Source organism: Callithrix jacchus, chromosome X, assembly GCF_049354715.1.
Source record: "Callithrix jacchus isolate 240 chromosome X, calJac240_pri, whole genome shotgun sequence".
NCBI classification, from domain to species: Eukaryota; Metazoa; Chordata; class Mammalia; order Primates; family Cebidae; genus Callithrix; species Callithrix jacchus.
In genome coordinates this window covers 72,776,733-72,796,918 of record NC_133524.1, presented here as the reverse complement: position 1 = coordinate 72,796,918, position 20,186 = coordinate 72,776,733, and the positions used below count along the sequence as shown (strand labels likewise).

The 20,186-nt window shown below is 37.5% G+C and overlaps 1 pseudogene; it reads left to right on the top strand.

Annotated features, from left to right (window-relative positions):
• Positions 1-2,237: 2,237 nt before the first annotated feature.
• Positions 2,238-2,368, top strand: LOC118150708 (U4 spliceosomal RNA; annotated as a pseudogene).
• Positions 2,369-20,186: the final 17,818 nt, after the last annotated feature.

Here is a 20,186-nt window from a genome sequence, read left to right as displayed (position 1 = left end):
TTTTTTTTTTCCTTTTTGACATTTCTTATTCTGAAACCATAGTTGTTACTGCTTTTCTGAGTGGGGGGGAAATAAGCACTTCCTTTGAATAAATTAGTTACTTTACTGGAAATGTGGTTAAAATCTCAATAGAAATTTTGCTCCTCTGTTAATTCCCTCTGTGCATTTCCAGTGATGCTGATGGAAAAGATTTTGCTTAGCTGCATGAAAAAGCACATATATTGAAGTAACCATCAGTAGTAATTCATTTTGAGATGTGAATAGTGTTCAAAGTAAGTTATTTTGTGATATGGGGAGCCTTTAGTCTAAGAAAGGAATGTTTTCAGGGTGTGGATAATTTTCCCACTAAGAGATATGAAGCTATTTTCTTTTCATATGGTTGTAAGTGGTCCCTAGGCCATGGTGGTCATTAACCATTATTTTCAGCTAGTAAAAAATTACTTGAAAAACAGTTATTGTAGGGTCAATAGCTAAGTCTTAAAGGCATTTCTTTTAACCACTTCATATTAAGGTGGTTCTGTACAGGGAAATAATAGACAAATTAAGATGAAAGAAAAGCTTCCTAGGATGATTCATTCAGAAGAAATGCCAAGAAAAAGGGCATTTAATTATAGTGTACTAATTTTATATTATAATATTATATACTCACACAACAGGATAGTGTATAAATTTCTAAATCAGTGTTGCAACATAATGTTTTTTAATACATTGTGATGAATAAGGTACAGTTTTAGAATATGAAATCTGAAATGGAATGAGATGATAGGGTTTTATTTTTTATATCTCTTTATTTTAAAGATTGAAAATTTTACTTTCTTCCTAAGGGACTTCCAGTTTACAAAAATTAAGTTGAAACCAAGGTAATTTGGGATTATAAAAACTGGGCCAGATGCCTTACTGAAGGTTCTTAACATAGAAATATCTCGGTGAGCAGATGGGCTCATTTGGAAATTTTTAACAGCTCAAGTCTGAGGGTCACTTTTGAAAATCAAAAAGAAACCTTAGCATTTGGACATGAACAAGCTCAAGATATGTGTTTATTTTTCCTCTACAGAGATTTGCACCTTTTATAAACCTTAAGATAAATATGGTGTCTTTCCTTTAGATGTTGACAAAGTTTTTGAAGATGGCTGTTTTTAAAAATATTTTTGCTTTAAAGTCAAGAAATTTAAAGATTGTATGATTCTTTATTTCTGGATCTCTGTCCGTAGTGCCATCTCGCTCTTATCCTTCCTACTTGCTGAATGTGTCAGTGAGTAGCAACTTTTGCCAGTGTATATTCATAATTCCCTTACCTTGTAGCTTTGTTACTGGATAGTCTGTCATGGATTTAATATTTGAAAGCATTTAGATATGTTTGCAATTGTAGTTTTCTTAAATTGTAAACAAATCTATTTAAATATATAGATTTTTAATGTAAATTGTATAGTAAACGACAATACCAAATCAAATAGGCTAAAACTGGTTAGTTAAGACAAAGTAACTCAGTCAGAGAGGCCCTTTGCCTCACTTTTATTGTTTATAGCAATCTGTAGATAATCACTACTAAATAAACATATTTGTGACTAGAAATGGGTATCCCATTGAAGCAACTCTTCTCTGCAGTGTCCAGGGTAAACTGATACTTTGTCATTCAAATACTGAGAATAAATACAGATAAGTAAGAGACACTAACAGCCTTATGTAGAAGGTAAAAACTTGGAATTGTGTCTAAGAGAAAGTAATTGTGAAGCTTATAATGCAGATAAAATGACAGCAAATTATAGTGTGCTTTCAGTTAACATAAAGCTGTCATATTTTTGATGGCCAATCAGTGAAAGACAAGTTTCTGCTGTCCCCAGTTTCTCAGTTCTAATGATTAGAAAGGAAACTTTTGAGTATAGAAATATCTTGACTGCAAACTGTGTGATAAACTAGCATTTTTATTAGGTAGAGTTGGAAATGAAATGCATGTTCTAATTAAAAACAGGTTGGAGCATTCTTTGGTTAAAAGAAAAAGGTTAGTGGATTGTTTCCATATTTCCCATTCTTACACAGCTACAGTAGTTTCAGTTTCATAAAGTCATGAGATTTTAAAGTTAGAAGGAGGTTAGAGGTCATTTAATACAATACTTTTATTCTACAAATGAGGATACTGAGGCCAAGTTTGGATGAAAACCCTGGCTCCTGACACCTAGTCCATTCTTGCTTCTGCTGCATCACATTTTCACTCAAGTTACATTTAAAAATAAATTGGAAGCTTTGCACAGTGGCAGTATTATAGCCAATGAGGTTTATCCGAGGCGCAGTTATTACTAACTGAAAATTTTTCCCAATACCTCACCATGACAACTTGAAATATAGTTGGCATTGGTGAAATAAATAAATTGCAGAGTAGGACTTCCAGAACCACAAAGTAAGGAGCTCAATAGAAACTCTCCCCAGCAAAACAACATTTTTACTGGTAAAATTGTTTTCTTTAAAGCAGTCATTTAAAATTTCTGAAAATTGTCTTAAAGGTGCACAGAAAATAGAGAAACATTCATGAAAATCTATTGAATCTCATTAAGAACAGCAAGAGTCTGTGATCTTTGAGGAACAACCTGTTTCATACATCCCCCACCCCCACCCAGGTGTTAACTGAGTGTTCTACCTTGGATGCTCCATTCTGAGCATGTATGGTGAAGATGATGGGGCAGCCAACAAACATGAAGAAAAGCTTATCATCACTGGTCATTAGAGAAATGCAAATCAACACCACATTGAGATACCATCTCACACCAGTTAGAAAAGCAATCATTAAAAAATCTGGAGACAACAGATGCTGCAGAGGATATGGAGAAATAGGAATGCTTTTACACTGTTGGTGGAAGTGTAAATTAGTTCAGCCATTGTGGAAGACAGTGTGGCGATTCCTCAAGGATCTAGAAATTCCATTTGACCCAGCAATTCCATTACTGGGTATATACTCAAATGATTATAAATTGTTCTATTATAAAGACACATGCACACGTATGTTCCTTATGGCACTGTTTACAATAGCAGACTTGGAACCAACCCAAATGCCCATCAGTGATAGACTCGATAAAGAATATGTGGGACATATACACCATGGAATACTATGCAGCCATAAAAAGGATGAGTTCATGTCCTTTGCAGGGTCATAGATGAATCTGGAAACCATCATTCTCAGCAAACCGACACAAGAACAGAAAACCGAACACCACATGTTCTCACTTGTAAGTGGATGTTGAACAATGAGATCACATGGACACAGGGAGGGGAACATCACACACCAATCCTGTTGGTGGTCGGGGGACTAGGGGAGGAATAGCACAGGGTGGGGGGATTTGGGAGGGATAACAGTAGGAGAAATACCTAATGTAGATGACAGGAGGATGGATGCAGCAAACCACATGGCATGTGTATACCTATGTAACAATCCTGCACAATCTGCACATGTACCCCAGAACTTTAAGTATAATTTTTAAGAAAGATGATGGGAGTAGGTGAGGCTCACTCATCTCCCAGCTCACATTCCAGATCTACAGTTTTACCCTGTCCGGGCCAGCTGTCTACGTCTCTTATCCCACCCCTCAACCCCATACAAACACAACCTCAAACCTGTGTTGCAGAAATTCAATTCCAGGCAGAAGAAGTCAAAAGGAATAGAAATGCCTTCTGCCACCCAGCCCTTCCCCCATTCCCTTAGTAGAAATTCTATGCGAAGACTAAGAATAAGGAGGCCCTGATTTTCTCTATCCCAGCTTGCTCATAATATTGGAAGCATCACTCAATGAAGGAAACTGGCAAATACTGGGGACTTCCACCCCATCACCCATGAGTAAAATACTGGTTTTATTTCAGGACAAATGAGCCCCACCCTTAGCTTCAGTTCAGTGGTGCAGAGGTTTTGTCCAAGGGGAAAAGTATGCAATAAAGACAACTCCATTGCTCTGCCTGAGGAAACTGACTTCATTTGGAACAGAATATGGAGAACTTCAACACAAAAGATGTGTCAAAAACAGTGGATGGAGATCTTGGTGGAGATCAGTTAAGGGAAGCTTGTACATACAAAGCAAACAAGTTTAATAGAAACATGAAAGAGACAGCCAAGAAGAGCCCTCCCAGGAACAGTCAACTCTGGGGGTTGAAAAGTTTGTGTGCAGATGCTGGGCTGCACCAACTCACAACAATCACAGCAGAACATGGGACAGACTCAAAAGCGTTTCCCAATGTATGCAGACCCATCAACACAAGCTAAATCTTTACTGGCACAAGGAATTTAAAAACAACCTTTGACCAAACACTGAACAATAAGCTACTTTGACCCAGAAGTGAGTCCTAGGAACACAGGATTAAAAATAAAATGGCACTCATCCCTGGCAATCTGAAAGACTATGTATGTCGAAGGCTGTGCTTTCTTATAATGATCACAGAGGGATCCTCCAAGCTTCTAGTCCCTGATGAACATGGGTGAAAAGTAAATTTCCTGAACTCTTCATAACAGCCTCCAAACACACACATCCAGTGGTAAAGTGTAAAAATGCTATTGGTTAATAAGTGCCTTGTGTTAATCTGGGGGAAAACGCTTAGGTATTAATAGCTGAACTAAAAAACAGAGCTAACATCAGGTTGTACACTGCAGAGGAAATAACTAAAATTCCCCAGGAAAGGAGGATCAGTATCCAGGATTGCTGTAAGGTACTATCTAACATGTCTAATTTACAACAAAAAACTAAAAAACATGGAAAAAAACAGGAAACAGTATCCAATACACAGAGGGAAAGGAAGGTGATAAACACTGCCTTAGAAGTGGCCCAGATAACTTTTGTAGCAGACAAAATATTTGCCAACAAAGAGAAGGGGTGTATCTATTATCTATAAATGGAAATTATGGAGTTGAAAAGTGCAATAACTGAAATTCACAAGAGTTTAATAGTATATTTGAGCTGCAGAAAAAAATCAAAACTTGAAGGAAGATCAATAGAGATTAGGCAGTTTAAAGAACAGAGAAAACAGTGGCAAAAAATAACAAGAGAAATGTGTACCAACGTGCACAATGTGAGTACCAGGAAGTGAGGGGAACTAAAATCTGAAATTCACAAGAACACTTAAATTCTATGCAAAACATTACATATCAGAGGAGCTTAACAAATGTCACGTAGGGTAAATAAGGAGACACATCATAGTCAAATGTCAGCTAAAGATGAGAAAATCTCGAAAGCAGTAAGAGGAAAATAGCTCCTCACATACAAGGAAACCCCAATATGGTTAACAATTGAAGTTTCATCAGAACAGTGAAGGCCAGAAAACATAATGATGACATGTTCAAATTGCTGAAATTAAACAAAACCACCCAACTAAGAATATTATATCTAGCAAAACTGTCATTTAGAAATGAAGGTAAAATAAGATGTTCCCAGACAAATAAAAAGAAAACTCATTGGTAGTGACTTGCGTAAAAAATACAAAGGTAGTTTTTCAGGCAAAAAGCAAGTGACACCAGACAGTGATTCAAATTCACATGAAAAAATAGGAAGCACCAGTAATGGCAATCATGTGAGTACTTTAAAAAGACAGTATAATTGCATTTTTTCCATTTCTTCTCTTAACTGACTTATAAAGCAATTGCGTACAACAATTTATATTATTCTTTTATTGGGAATAGAAACAAAGCTATATAAGGAATGATACCAGGTAATATCTTGACTCTAAAGGCACAAATGACAAGAGCCAGAAATGGTATATAAAAAGGCAAATATCATAAACTCTGTGCATATATATGTGCCCTCCTCTCAGCTTTTTAAAAAGACATAAGATCATATAAAGATTATAATAATGTGTTATTGATTCGTAACATATATAGACATAATATGAATAACAGTAGCACAAAACTGGGATGGAAAGGAGCTATATAGTAGTAAACTTTCTATATTTCACTGTAACTAATCAGTACAAATATGAAGTAAATACTGATAAGAATGTATATTGTCATTTGTAGAACAGTCACTAAGAACATAACTTTTAAAAATGTACTTTTTTTCAACATTTATTTTAGAATCAGGGTACATGTGCAGGTTTATTACAAAGGTATATTGTGTGATGCTGAGGTTTGGAGTACAAGTGAATTTGTCACCCAGGTAGTCAGCATAGTACTCAATAGTCCTTTTTAACCTTTGCCCCTTCTCCCTCCCTCCATTCTCTTTTATTCTCTAACATCTTTTCCTATATTTATGACCATATGTACCCCAATGTTTAGCTCCCACTTATTAGAAGATATGATATTTGGTTTGTGGTTTCTGCATTAGTTCACTTAGTGTAATGGTTTCCAGCTGCATCTGTGTTGCTGTGAAGGACATGATTTTGTGTTTTATGGCTGCATAGTATTCCATGGTATATATTTACATTTACTTAATCCAGGCCACCATTGATGGCCACCTGGATGGATTCCATTTCTCTGCTAAATTGATAGCACAGCAATAAAGATAAAAGTGCTTGTGCCTTTTTTGGTATAATGATCTATTTTTCTTTGGGTATACACCCAGTAATGGGATTTCTGAGTTGAATGGTAGTTCTGTTTTAAGCTCAAACTGCTTTCCATAGAGCCTGAATTAATTTGCATTCCCACCAGCAGTTTATGAGCATTCTCTTTTCTCTGCAGCCTCACCAGCATCTGTTGTTTTTTGACTTCAGTCAAAAAGCCATTCTGACTAGTGTGAGATGGTATCTCATTATGGTTTTGATTTGCATTTTTCTGATGATTAGTGATGATGAGTATTTTTTCATGTTTGTTGGCCGCTTATATATCTTCCTTTGAGAAGTGTCTGTTCATGTTCTTTGCCCATTTTAATGGAGTTATTTGTTTTTTGCTTGTTGACTTGATTATATTCCTTATAGATTATGGATAATAGACCATTTTCAGGTGTGTATTTTGTGAATATTTTCTCCCATTTGGTACATAGTCTTTTTACTTGATAGTTTATCTTGCTGTGCAGAAGCTCTTTAGTTTAATTAGGTCCCACTTCTCACTTTTTGTTTTGTTATAATTTCTTTTGAGGACTTAGCCATAAATTATTGGCCAAGGCTGGTGTTGAGAAGGGCATTTTCTAGGTTTTCTCCTAGGATTTTTGTAGTTTGAGGTCTTAATCCATCTTCAGTTAATTTTTGTATATGATGCTAGGTATGAATCCAGTTTCAGTCTTCTGCATATGGCTAGCCAGTTATCGCAGCACCATTTATTGAATAGGGTGTCCTTTCCCCATTGCTTATTTTTGTCAACGATATTGAAGATTAGATGATTGTAGGTACATAGCTTTATTTCTAGGTTCTTGATTATGTTCCATTGGTCTATGTGTCTTTTTTTTAACCATGCTATTTTGGTTACTGTAGCCTTGTAGTATAGTTTAAAGTCAGGTAATGTGATGCCTCTGGCATTGTTCTTTTTTTATTTTTTATTTTTATTTTTGAGGATTGCTTTGGCTATTTGAGCTCATTTTTGGTTCCATATTAATTTTAAAATAGTTTATTTCTGATTTTGTGAAAAATTACATTGGTGGTTTGATAGAAATAGCACTGAATCTGTAAATTCTATTGGGCAGTATGGCCATTTTAATGATGTTGATTTTTTCAATCCATGAGCATGAAATAGCTTTCATTTGTTTGTATCATCTCTGATGTCCTTCAGCAGTGTTTTATAATTATCCTTAAAAAGGTTCTTTACCTCTTTGGTTAGCTGTGTTTCTACATGTTTTACTCTTTAAAAAAATATACTTAGAACATCATTAATGAGATCAAAATATTATACTGCATAATGTCCATGTAATACAAAAATGCAATGAATAAAGAATGGAGAGGAACAACAATGAGGCAGATAGAAAAAATCCATAATGGAAGATGTATAGATGTATACTCAGCCATATCAATAATAACATTAAATATGAATTCATTAAACAGTTTAATCAAAAGGAAGAGATTGTCCAATCATATTTTAAAAAATCAAGATTCATCCATGTACTGTCTATAGGAGATCCACTTTATATTCAAAGATACAAACAGGTTGAAAGTAAAAGAATGAAAATAAAGATATACCATTGCAAACACCAGCTATAAAAGAGTTGGAGTGGCTGTACTAATATTAGACAAAACAAACTTTAAAACAAATTAAAAATTACGAGAAATAATAGAAACATTTCATAATTAAGGGCCCATCTATCAGGAAGATATAACTGTTTTAAATATATGCAACCTATAACATCAAAATAGGTAAAGTAAAAACTTACAGTATTAAAATGAGTAAAAAAAAATAAATGGTGGGAGACTTCAAGGCTCCACTTTAAATAATAAATAGAACAACTGGAAAATATTAAGAAGGAAATAAAAGACTTGAACAACACTTTGCATCAGCTAGACCTAATAGATATCTATAGAATACTCCACCCAAAATCAGAATACATGTTCTTCAAAATAGACTATATCATGAGCCATAAAACAAGACTCAGTAAATGTAAAGAGATTGAAATTATACAAAGAATGTTCTCTGACCAAAATAAGAATGAAATAAAAATTATTAGAGGAGGAAAATTTGGAGATATCATAAATATGTAAAAATTTAAACATAATTTAAATATAAGATAAGGAAGAAATCACAAGAGAAATTAGAAAATACTCTGAGATGAATGAAAATAAAAACACAAGAAGAACACAGAATCAGCCAAAGCTGTGGATGGGGGGCAGTTCATAGTCATAAATGCCTACATTTTTTAAAAAAAGAATATCTCAAATTAATAGCCTTTCACATTAAGAAACTAAAGAAAAAAGAGCAACCTAAATGCAAAGCAAGCAAAAGAAAAGAAATAACAAATATTAGAGCATAAATAAATGAAATACAGGATAGAAAATTAGTAAGTAAAATTGATAACCCATAAATTGGTTTTTTTTGAGTACATAACAAAATTCTCAATTCTTTTAACTACACTAACCAGTAACAAAATACTTAAAAGTCACATAAAATAGTGAAAGAAGAGACACCACTACGAATCCACAGAAGTAACAAATATTGTAAAGGAATACTATATATAAATGCCAAGAAATTAGGAAACTTAGATGAAATGGACAATTTCATAGAAGGACACAAAACCAACTTAAGGAATAATCTGAATAGATCTATAACAAGTAAAGAGAATAAATTACTAATAGAAACTATCCACACACAAAAAAAGCCAGGGCTAGATGGCTTTCCCTCTGAATTCTACAAAATATTTGAAGAGGTATTGATACCAATACTTAACAAACTTTTCTGAGATATACAAGAGGAGTGAATTTTTCTTAGTTCATTCTATGAGGCTAGTATTATGTTGATACCATAACAAAAGATATGATGGAGAACAACCCAGGATTGAAGCTTTCAGTGAACGCGCGAAGGGGGAGTCAGGGCCGCATTTCCAGACAGATCTTTGTTGCCCACAGAATGGGGAAATTCCCAGGTATAAAAGAGACGCAGGGCACCAGCGAAGAGGTTTTGGCTGGTGCAGCCGGCGGCCGGTGCAGCCGGCGGCCAGTGCTACAGCGCAGCAGTGCTCCACAATACTCCGCACAAAGTTCACGGGTCCGGGTGCCCTGTTGAACCGGCAATCTGAGACTTGAGAGGGCAGATTGGCATATCCATCTGATTGAACGGGACTTGGCCAGTGATCCAGGCCGAGAGATTCCATGCAAACGGCGTTTGGGCCAGCGCAGTGGGACAAAAAAAATGGCAATTCCAAACGCTCCGGGTGGAGAGTTTCACTGCAGGCACAGCTGAACCCAGGATGGTGCAGCTCGGTGGGGGGAGAAGCGTCCACCATTACCGAGGCAATCTGCCCTACTGAGGTAAACGCCCATTGCTGATGCAGCCTGCCATTGCCGAGGCAACCCGCCACAACAGAGAGACTCCACCACAGGGCATAGCCTGTGGCAGCAGGGCGGAGACCGCAGCAGCAGGGCAGAGCCTGCAGCAAAAGGGCAGACTTCACACCAGCAGGGCGGAGCCTCGGCAGGCAAATAGTGACTAGACTGCCTCCTAGCTCGGCAGGACAGTGCAACAAACACTCATAAACAAAGCCCCAACCCCCCGAGACAGAGCATCTGAGAAAAAAAGGGGTTTTTTTTATGAGTTCTGCTGCAGCGGAATTAAACGTAGCAGCCTAACAGCCCTGAATGAACAACAGAGCTCACAGCTCAGCACTTGAGCTCCTACAAAGTACAGACTGTCTCCTCAAGCAGCTCCCTGACCCCTCTATATCCAGAAGACTGACATTTGGCAGGCATCATTCTGGGACAAAGATAGCAGAAAAAAAAAACTGGTAACATCCCTCACAGTTCTGCAGCTGCTACAGGTGCACCCCAGACTAGCAGGGCCTGGAGTGGACCTCAGCAGTCGCACAGCAAAGGGGCTAGACTGCTAGAATGAAAACCAAGTAACAGAAATACTTCATCATCAACAATCTGGGCGTCCACTCAGAGACCCAATCGAAAAGTCAGCAACTACTCAGACGACAGGTGGATAAACCCACAAAGATGGGAAGAAACCAGCGCAAAAAAAAGAAAACACCCAAAACCAGAACACCTCACCTCCTACAAAGGACCAAAACTCCTCACCAGCAAGGGAACAAAGCTGGACAGAGAATTACTGTGACGAAATGACGGAATTAGACTTCAGATGGTGGATTATGAGAAACTTTTATGAGCTAAAAGAACATGTTTTAAATCAATGCAAAGAAACTAAGAACCTTGAAAAAAGATTTGAAAAAAAGAATCGAGGAAATGATAACAAGAATGGATAACTTAGAGAGGAATACGAATGAATTGAAGGAGCTGAAAAACACAATACAAGAACTTCGCAAAGCATACACAAGTTTCAATAGCCGAATTGACTAAGCAGAAGAACGAATATCAGAAGTCGAAGATCAACTCAATGAAATAAAATGAGAAACCAAGATTAGAGTAAAAAACGCAAAAAGGAATGAACAAAGTCTCCAAGAAATGTGGGACTATGTGAAGAGACCTAACCTACATTTCATAGGTGTAACAGAATGTGACGAAGAGAATGAATCCATGCTGGAAAATACTCTTCAGGACATCATCCAGGAAAATTTCCCCCACCTAGCAAGACAGGCCAACACTCAAATGCAGGAAATACAGAGAACACCACAAAGATATTCTGCGAAAAGAGCAACCCCAAGGCACATAATCATCAGATTCACCAGGGTTGAAATAAAGGAGAAAATACTAAGGGCAGCCAAAGAGAAAGGTCGGGTCACCCACAAAGGGAAGCCCATCAGACTCACAGCAGATCTCTCAGCACAAACTCTACAAGTTAGAAGAGAGTGGGGGCCAATATTCAACATCCTTAAAGAAAAGAACTTTCAACCCAGAATTTCATATCCAGCCAAAGTGAACTTCATAAGTGAAGGAAAAATAAAAACCTTTGCGAGCAAGCAAGTACTCAGAGATTTTCTCACCACCAGGCCTGCTCTACAAGAGCTCCTGAAAGAGGCACTACACATAGAAAGGAAGAACCAGTACCAGCCATTCCAAAATCACACTAAATGCTAAAGAGCATCAACATAATGAAGAATCTACATCAACTAATGAGCAAAACAGCCAGCTAGCCTCAAAATGGCAGTATCAAATTCACACATAACAATATTAACCCTAAATGTAAATGGACTAGCTAAATGCACCAATTCAAAGACACAGACTGGCAAATTGAATACAAAACCAAACCCATCAGTGTGCTGTATCCAGGAAACCCATCTCACATGCAAGGTTACACAAAGGCTCAAAATAAAGGGATGGGGGAAGATTTACCAAGAAAATGGAGAGCAGAAAAAGCAGGAGTTGCATTTCTTATCTCTGATAAAATAGACTTTAAACCAGCAAAGATCAAAAGAGTCAAGGCCATTACATAAAGATAAAAGGATCAATACAACAAGAAGAGCTAATGATCCTAAACATGTATGGACCCAATACAGGAGCACCCAGATACATAAGGCAAGTTCTTAATTACTTACAAAGAGACTTAGACCCACACAATAATAGTGGGAGACTTTAACACTCCACTGTCAATATTAGACAGATCAACCAAACAGAAAATCAACAAGAATATCCAGGGCTTGAACTCAGACCTGGAACAAGCAAACCTGATAGACATCTACGGAACTTCCCACCTCAAATCCACAGAATATACATTCTTCTCAGCACCACATTACACCTACTCTAAAATCGACCACATACTTGGAAGTAAAGTACTCCTCAGCAAATGCAAAACAACTGAAATCATAACAAACAGTCTCTCACACCATAGTGCAATCAAGTTAGAACTCAGGATTCAGAAACTAACTCAAAACCACACAGCTTCATGAAAACTGAACAACTGGCTCTTGAATGTTGATTGGATAAACAGTGAAATGAAGGCAGAAATAAAGAAGCTATTCGAAACCAACGAGAATGAATACACAACATACCAGCATCTCTGGGACACATTTAAAGCAGTCTCTAGAGGAAAATATATAGCAATAAGTGCCCATATGAAAAGAGTAGAGAGATCCAATATTGACACCCTATCATCAAAATTGAAAGAGCTAGAGAAGCAGGATCAAAAAAACTCAAAACCCAGCAGAAGACAAGAAATAACTAAGATCAGAGCAGAACTGAAAGAGAGAGAGACACAAGAAACCCTTCAAAAAATCAATAAATCCAAGAGCTGGTTTTTTGAAAAGATCAACAAAATAGACAGACCACTAGCCGACAGAAAACAAAAGAGAGAACAACCAAATAGATGCAATAAAAAATGATAAAGGGGAAATCACCACAGATTCCACAGAAATTCAAACCATCATCAGAGAATATTACAAACAACTCTATGCACATAAACTAGTAAACCTGGAAGAAATGGATAAATTCCTGGACACTTGTGTCCTCCCAAGCCTAAACCAGGAGGAAGCTGAAACTATGAACAGACTGATAACAAGGTCTGAAGTTGACGCAGCAATTAAGAGCCTACCACACAAAAAAAGCCCAGGTCCAGATTGGTTCACAGCCCAGTTCTTCCAGACACACAAAGAGGAGCTTGTACCATTCCTTCTGAAACTATTCCAAATACTCCAAAAAGAGGTAATCCTTCCCAAATCATTTTATGAGACCAACATCATCCTGATACCAGAACCCAGTGGAGATCCAAGAAGAAAAGAAAACTCCAGGCCAATATCCATGATGAACATAGATGCAAAAATCATCAGTAAAATACTGGCAAGCTGATTGCAACAGCACATCAAAAAGCTTATCCATCATCATCAAGTAGGATTCACCCCTGGGATGCAAGGCTGGTTCAATATAGGCAAGTCTACAAATGTACTTCACCACATAAGCAGAACCAAAATCAAAAACCACATGATTATCTCAATTGACACAGAGAAGACCTTTGACATAATTCAACAGCCCTTTATGCTAAAAACCATCAATAAACTCGGCATTGATGGAACGTATCTCAAAATAATAAAAGCTATTTGTGACAAACCAACAGTCAATATCATACTGAATGGGCAAAAACTGGAAGCATTTCCTTTGAAATCTGGCACTAGACAAAGATGCTCTCTCTCACCACTATTTAATGTAGTACTGGAATTTCTGGCCAGAGCAATCAGGCAAGAAAAAGAAATAAAGGGAATTCAAATAGGAAAGGCAGAAGCCAAATTCTCTCTATTTGCAGACAACATGATAGTATATCTAGAGGACCCAATCGTCTCAGTCCAAAAGCTTTTGAAACTAATAAGCAACTTCAGCAAAGTCTCAGGATATAAAGTCAATGTGCAAAAATCACAAGCATTCCTATACACCAATAATAGACTTAAAGAGAGCCAAATCAAGAACGAACTGCCATTCACAATTGCTACAAAAAGAAAAAATGCCTAGGAATACAATTAACAAGAAACGTAAGGGACCTCTTCAAGAAAAACTACAAACCACTGCTCAACGAAATAAGAGAGGACACAATCAGATGGAGAAACATTCCATGTTCATGGTTAGAAAGAATCAATAACGTGAATATGGCCATACTACCCAAAGTAATTTACAGAATCAATGCTATCCCCTTCAAGCTACCATTGACTTTCTTCACAGAACTGGAAAAAAACACCTTGAGCTTTATATGGAACTGAAAGAGAGCCTGCATAGCCAAGTCAATTCTAAGCAAAAAGAACAGAGCAGGAGGTATCAAACTACTGGACTTCAAACTATACTACAAGGCTACAGTAATCAAAACAGCATGATACTGGTACCAAAACAGAGATACAGACCAATGGAACAAAACAGAGGCATCAGAGTCAACACAACATATCTACAACCATACAATCTTTGATAAACGTGACAAAAACAAACAATGGGAAAAGGACTCCCTGTTTAATAAATGGTGTTGGGAAAACTGGCTAGCCATGGGCAGAAAGCACAAACTGGACCCCTTCCTGACACCTTACACTAAAATTAACTTCAGATGGATTAAAGACTTAAACATAAGACCTGGCACCATAAAAACCCTAGAAGAAAATCTAGGCAAAACCATTCAGGACATAGGAGTAGGCAAGGACTTCATGACCAAAACACCAAAAGCATTGCCAACAAAAGCCAAAATAGAAAAATGGGACCTAATCAAACTCCACAGCTTCTGCACGTCAAAAGAAACAGGCACTAGAGTGAATCGGCAACCAACAGAATGGGAAAAATTTTTTTCAGTTTACCCATCTGACAAAGGGCTGATATCCAGAATTTACAAGGAACTCAAACAGATTTACAAGAAAAAAGCAAACAAGCCCATTCAAAAATGGGAAAAGGATATGAACAGACACTTTACAAAAGAAGACATACATGAGGCCAACAAACGTATGAAAAAATGCTCATTGTCACTGTTCATCAGAGAGATGCAAATCAAAACCACATTGAGATACCATCTCACGCCAGTTAGTATGGCGATCATTAAAAAATCTGGAGACAACAGATGCTGGAGAGGATGTGGAGAAAAAGGAACACTTTTACACTGTTGGTGGGAGTGTAAATTAGTTCAACAATTGTGGAAGACAGTGTGGTGATTCCTCAAGGCCTTAGACACAGAAATTCCATTGTATCCAGCAATCCCATTACTGGGTATATATCCAAAGGACTATAAATCGTTCTACTATAAGGACACATGCACACGAATGTTCATTGCAGCACTGTTTACAATAGCAAAGACCTGGAACCAACCCAAATGCCCATCGATGATAGACTGGACTGGGAAAATGTGGCACATATACACCTTGGAATATTATGCAGCAATCAAAAATGATGAGTTCGTGTCCTTTGTAGGACATGGATGAATCTGGAGAACATCATTTTCATCAAACTGATACAAGAACAGAAAATGAAATACTGCATACTCTCACTCATAGGTGGGTGATGAATAATGAGAACACATGGACACAGGGAAAGGAGCACTACACACTGGGATCTATTGGGGGGAATATTGGAGGGATAGCGTGGTGGGGAGCTGGGGAGGGATAGCATGGGGAGAAATGCCAAATATGAGTGAAGGGAAGGAAGGCAGCAAAACACACTGCCACCTGTGTACCTATGCAACTATCTTGCATGTTCTACATATGTACCCCAAAACCTAAAATGCAATAAAAAAATAAATGGACAAAAAAAAACCAGTGTTTTCAAGCTTGGATTTATTCTCTAATGCTGGTCTTTGTGGGGGTGGGACTGGCAGAGCCAGATCACCTGGCTCCCTGTTTCAGCCTCCTCTTTTTCAGTTGAATGGGCAGCTCTGTCTTCCAGGCATTGCAGGCAGCAGTTGAAATGGTCACTTAGATTTGTGTGAACTTTGGTGCAGAAACCACCACACCAGCTGAAACAGTCATGCTGGAAATTTGTGTTGCTTTTTGGCCCGGCAATCTCCTGGCCTATAGGCTGTAAAAACTTGTTTGGAAATGTGATCATTCACCCTCTATGTTGTTCTTTGCTGAAAACTGCACTATAGAAATGTTCCTGCTTGTCCATCTTGGATCTGTCTTGTGATCCCATTTGTCCATGTTTGCTTTCGTTCCTTTTGCTTGTGAGGTATTGCTGAAGAATATTTTGCCCAGACCAATGTTTTAGAGATATTCACCAAGTTTTCTTGCAATAGACACATAGTTTGAGGTCTTAGATTTAACTCTAATTTATTTTGATTTGATTTTTGTATATGGCAAAAGATAGGATTTTAGTTTCAGACTTCTGAATATGAATATCCAGTTTTCCCAGCACCATTATTGAACAGTCTATTTTCTGCTGTATATTTCTTTGTGCCTTTGTCAAAAATGTGTCCGCTGTAGGTGTGTAAACTTGTTTCTGGGTTCTATCTTGTTTCATTGATCTATGTTTCTGTTTTTTTGTCAGTACATGTTCTTTTGCTTATTATAGCTTTGTAGTATAGTTTGAAGTCAGGTAACATGATTCCTCCACTTTTCTTCTTTTTACTTAGGGCTGCTTAGGCTATTCTGGGTCTTTTGTGGTTCCATATTAATTTTACATTTCTTTTTTCTATTTCTGTGAAAAATGTCATTGGCATTTTGATAGGGAATGTACAGAATCTTTTGATTGCTTTGGGTAGTGTAGGCATTTAAAAAATATTGATTCTTCCAATTTATGAACATGAAATATCTTTCCATTTTTTGATGTTTTCTTTAATTACTTTCATTAGTGTTTTATAGATTTTATTATAGATATATTTCATTTCTTATTAGCCAAGTGTGGTGGTACATGCCTGTAATCCCAGCTACTCAGGAAGCTGAGGCAGGAGAATTACTTGTACCCAGGAGGTGAAGGTTGAGGTGAGCTGATATCACGCCATTGCACTCCAGCCTGGGCAACAGAGTAAAACTCCGTCTCAAACAAAGAAGGAGATCCTTCATTTCTTTAAGTTAATTCCTAGGTATTTAATTTTATGTGTGGCTATCATAAATGGGATTATTATTATTATTATTATATTTTTTAATTATTTATTGAATTTTAGGTTTTGGGGTACATGAGCAGAGCATGCAAGACAGTTGTGTAGGTACACATATGGCAGTGTGCTTTGCTTTTCTTCTCCCCTTCACCCACATTTGGCATTTCTCCCCAGGCTATCCCTCCCCACCTCCCCCTCCCACTGGCCCTCCCCTTTTCCCCCCAATAGACCCCAGTGTTTAGTACTCCCCTCTCTGTGTCCATGTGTTCTCATTTTTCATCACCCGCCTATGAGTGAGAATATGCGGTGTTTCATTTTCTGTTCTTGTGTCAGTTTGCTGAGGATGATGTTCTCCAGATTCATCCATGTCCCTACAAACGACACAAACTCATCATTTCTGATTGCTGCATAATATTCCATGGTGTATATGTGCCACATTTTTCCAATCCAGTCTATTATCAATGGGCATTTGGGTTGATTCCAGGTCTTTGCTATTGTAAACAGTGCTGCAATGAACATTCGTGTACATGTGTCCTTATAGTAGAACGACTTATAGTCTTTTGGATATATACCCAGTAAAGGGATTGCTGGGTCAAATGGAATTTCTATTTCTAAGGCCTTGAGGAATCGCCACACTGTCTTCCACAATGGTTGAACTAATTTACACTCCCACCAACAGTGTAAAATTGTTCCCTTTTCTCCACATCCTCTCCAGCATCTGTTGTCTCCAGATTTTTTAATGATCGCCATTCTAACTGGCGTGAGGTGGTATCTCAATGTGGTTTTGATTTGCATCTCTCTGATGACCAATGACGATGAGCATTTTTTCATATGATTGTTGGCCTCATATATGTCTTCTTTCGTAAAGTATCTGTTCATATCCTTTGCCCACTTTTGAATGGGCTTGTTTGTTTTTTTCCTGTAAATCCGTTTGAGTTCTTTGTAAATTCTGGATATCAGCCCTTTGTCAGATGGGTAAACTGCAAAAATTTTTTCCCATTCTGTTGGTTGCCGATTCACTCTAGTGACTGTTTCTTTTGCCGTGCAGAAGCTTTGGAGTTTGATTAGGTCCCATTTGTCTATTTTGGCATTTGTTGCCAATGCTTTTGGTGTTTTGTTCATGAAGTCCTTGCCTACTCCTATGTCCTGGATAGTTTTGCCTAGATTTCCTTCTAGGGTTTTTATGGTGCCAGGTCTTATGTTTAAGTCTTTAATCCATCTGGAGTTAATTTTAGTGTAAGGTGTCAGGAAGGGGTCCAGTTTCTGCTTTCTGCACATGGCTAGCCAGTTTTCCCAACACCATTTGTTAAACAGGGAATCCTTTCCCCATTGCTTGTTTTTGTCAGGTTTATCAAAGATTGTATAGTTGTAGATAGGTTGTGTTGCCTCCGGTGCCTCTGTTTTGTTCCATTGGTCTATATCTCTGTTTTGGTACCAGTACCATGCTGTTTTGATTACTGTGGCCTTGTAGTATAGTTTGAATTCCGGTAGTGTGATGCCCCCCGCTGTGTTCTTTTTGCTTAGAATTGACGTGGCTATGCGGCTCTCTTTTGGTTCCATATGAAGTTCATGGTGGTTTTTTCCAGTTCTGTGAAGAAAGTCAATGGTAGCTTGATGGGGACAGCGTTGACTCTGTAAATGACTTTGGGCAGTATAGCCATTTTCACGATATTAATTCTTCCTAACCATGAACATGGAATGTTTCTCCATCTGTTTGTGTCCTCTCTGATTTCGTTGAGCAGTGGTTTGTAGTTCTCCTTGAAGAGATCCCTTACGTTCCTTGTGAGTTGTATTCCAACCTATTTTATTCTTTTTGTAGCAATTGTGAATGGCAGTTCGTTCTTGATTTGGCTCTCTTTAAGTCTGTTATTGGTGTAGACGAATGCTTGTGATTTTTGCACATTGACTTTATATCCTGAGACTTTGCTGAAGTTGTTTATCAGTTTCAGGAGTTTTTGGGCTGAGGCGATGGGGTCTTCTAGGTATACTATCATGTCGTCTGCAAATAGAGACAATTTGGCTTCCACCTTTCCTATTTGAATACCCTTTATTTCTTTTTCTTGCCTGATTGCTCTGGCTAGAACTTCCAGTACTATATTGAATAGGAGTGGTGAAAGAGGGCATCCTTGTCTAGTGCCAGATTTCAAAGGGAATGCTTCCAGTTTTTGCCCATTCAGTATGATATTGGCTGTTGGTTTGTCATAAATAGCTTTTATTACTTTGAGATAAGTTCCAGGAAACCCATCTCACATGCAAGGATACACAAAGGCTCAAAATAAAGGGATGGAGGAAGATTTACCAAGCAAATGGAAAGCAAAAAAAAGCAGGAGTTGCAATTCTCATCTCTGATAAAATAGACTTTAAAGCAACAAAGATCAAAAGAGACAAAGAAGGCCATTACATAATGGTAAAAGAATGGGATTATTATTTTTTTTTCACTTTGTTTAATTTTGACATATAGAAATGGTACTGATTTTTATAAGTTGATTTTGTATCCTGCAACTTTACTGAATTTGTTTATCAGTTGTAGTAGTTTTCTTGTAAAGTCTTTTTCCAGTGTAAGATTGTATCATTTGCAAACAAGGATACTTAACTTCTTTATTTCCAATTTGATTGTCCTTTATATCTTTCTCTTGTCTGATTGCTCCAGCTAGGACTTCTTGCACTATGTTTAATAGCAGTGGTGACAGTGGGCATCCTTATTGTTTTTCAGATCTTAGAGAAAAAGCTTTCTGGTTTTTTTTCCCATTTAGTATGATACTAGCTTTAGGTCTGTTGTAGATGGCTATTAGGTTAAGGTGTGTTTCTTCTATCCTCTGTTTTTTGAGGGTTTTTGTTTTAATCATAAAGGGATGTTAAACTTTATCAAATGCTTTTTCCTCATTAATTGAATAATTATATGGTTTTTATCCTTTATTTTGTTAATACAATATATTGCATTGCTTGGTTTGTGTATGTTGAAACATCCTTGCATCCCTGAGATAAATCCCACTTCGTCATTATAAACAGTGTTTCTGGCTGGGTGCGGTGGCTCATGCCTGTAATCCCAGCACTTTGGGAGGCTGAGGCATGCATATCACGAGGTCAAGAGATCGAGACCATGCTGGCCAACATGGTAAAACCCCGTCTGTACTAAAAATACAAAAAAAAAAATTAGCTGGGCATGGTGGCATGCGCCTGTAGTCCCAGCTACTCGGGAGGCAGGAGA